Source organism: Manacus vitellinus, unplaced genomic scaffold, assembly GCF_001715985.3.
Source record: "Manacus vitellinus isolate BGI_N305 unplaced genomic scaffold, ASM171598v3 scaffold_0_pilon, whole genome shotgun sequence".
NCBI lineage: Eukaryota > Metazoa > Chordata > Aves > Passeriformes > Pipridae > Manacus > Manacus vitellinus.
In genome coordinates, this window is record NW_021938789.1 from 18,506,730 (window position 1) to 18,509,091 (window position 2,362).

Genomic DNA, 2,362 nt, shown 5'->3' on the forward strand with positions numbered 1-2,362 from the left:
AATCAAAATAGAGAAAAGGCCTAGCTGACATGCAGCTATATCCACTGTTGGAAACTGAAGCCTTCGTATTAGAAATAAAGCCCAAGTTTTAGCAGACAAAATAGCGAACTTGGCAAAAAATACCCATAGAAATAGTGTGTTGTCATCTCTTAATGTTTTCAAACCAAAACTGCACATCATAAAATGAAAGCTGATCATCTTCATACAGCAAGGCCTGACCAGGAGAGATATCTTTAAATTACCTTTGATTGCTTGCTTGCTTTACTGGTGATACAGGTCTCACCTTCTATAAAAGCTCAGAGGTCACTTCAGCCATGGTCTACAGCTGCGTAATTCCTAGAGAAAGTCCATTTACTTTTAACAAAGATATTCTTAGGTCACGGAATGACTTTTGGAAGAAAAAATAAAATGGCAAAATCTGCCCACATTATAACAAAACATATATTCAAGAAATGCATTCAGATTTTTTTCTCCAGAAAATACTCTGCATATTTTATTAGAGCATTTTAAAACCGATAATTGAAGTATTTTATTAGTGAAACAGCACTTGTCCCATTTGCCATATTTTTAATGGTGCTCTCCCCAGCCCTCCAGCCATGCAGATGTTGCACACTGCAGATGACAACGCCTTTGCCAAGTTTACTTCCCTGCCAAACCCACAGACTTTTTTTTTTTTTTTTTTTTTTTTTAGCTCTGTGTCAGAGTCAGATAGAGTTCATTGCCCCGGCGTCCCTGCAGCTAACCCGCGAGTGCCCGGCTGCAGGGACAGCTCCGGGAGGCAGCACCGGGATGCTCGGCGACCCCGGCTCTTCTCGGGGGAGGGGGCTCACCCTTGCCTGAGGGGTTTCGAGGGGAGCGGGGTGCCAGCTCGGCTTGGAGAGACGGGTGTGCTCAGCTACCCGGTGCCCCGCGGGGGCCCGGCACGTCGGTCCCGGCTCCCGCTGACGGGCCCTGCAAGCAGCACGGGTCCCTGGATGTGAGGCCGCTGGCCCACTCCTGGCCCGGATGGGAGCCAAACTCGTAGCCGCGCAGTCCCCGCGGGCGGCCCCTCTCTCTGCCCTCTGCGCCCGCATTCTGCAGCAGAAGCGTTTGCGGAAAGCTGCCGAGCTGCGAAGCCGATTTGACCTTCCTCTTGTGTATGTAAGGGCTGGCGAAGGTTCTCCGCCGGCCGGCGGGATGCTGCGCCCAATGGCAAACCGGGCCTGTGGTTTGTGCCACTTTTGTTTTCCTTTTAGCAGATATCGCTTAATATTGACCATCTCCAATTTTCGAGGTAGTGACGAAAGGTCAGATCTGACGCATGTTCCTCCCCCTAATCAGCCTGTTTGCAAATAATTAATAAGGGCACAATTAACCAGTAATGATGGGACCCGCAGTTACGGTCTTCCTAATGGTAACAGGAGATTGATGCTGCTGAGCACATCTCCTTTTCATGACTCAGTAGAGGTTCTGCGATGTGCGCTTTTGATCTCTGTCAGAAATAACCCCAAGACCTCCCTCCAAATAAAGCCCTAACAAGAAGTCGGAAGAGCACCGTAGCTATGTTTGCTTTTGGTTTTTATTATCAACAATCAATTAATGGTACACTCTTGGAAAACTATATGCACATGTAGAAATATTTCCCCTTTTAAATAGAAGCATTCATTTGAACCACATATAAATAAATCTGAAAACCCTGAACATAATTTATGACGATTATGCTCACAAACATATTCCAACAGGTAGGGAAAAGAAAAAATGAGACGACATGCAACCGATAACAAAAATATATATAATTGCCTGAACCTGGTGTCTCTAAACGCAAAGGTAACCGAACCCGTGAGAACCTTATTTCTCCATAAAGACACGCCATAGAGACTACGAGAAGGGAAAACATTATTTATACGGTCAACTAGACAAGTCTGTACTGATATTAACACTATACAGTTGAGTCACAGAACACAGTTGTAGAAAGACACGGAAAAAGAGAAAGCATACCTGGCGACATTCAACTAAGAGCTATAGTTTGTGCCTTTTAAAATAAAATTAGAAAACCCTAACGGAGATGCCTAAAAACTGCGTGGACCGTGTAATAATAATAATTAATAATAATTAATTAATTAATAATAAATACAGGCCGCCGACCGTGAGAGGCGCGGGCCCAGCAGGGTCCGGATCCGCGGTGCGGAGGCGGCGGCTGTCGCCGGGTCAGGCCGAACCCGGCGGGCACGGTGGCGGGGGCAACGGAGAGGACCCAGACCAACGGAGGGACAGTGACATCGGACGGCGGAGGAAGAACCGCCCACAGGCGCGGGCCGGGGGCGGCGGGAGGGCGGCGTGGGAAGAGGGGAGGAGGGGAAGAAGACACTTTGTCCCTCCGGCT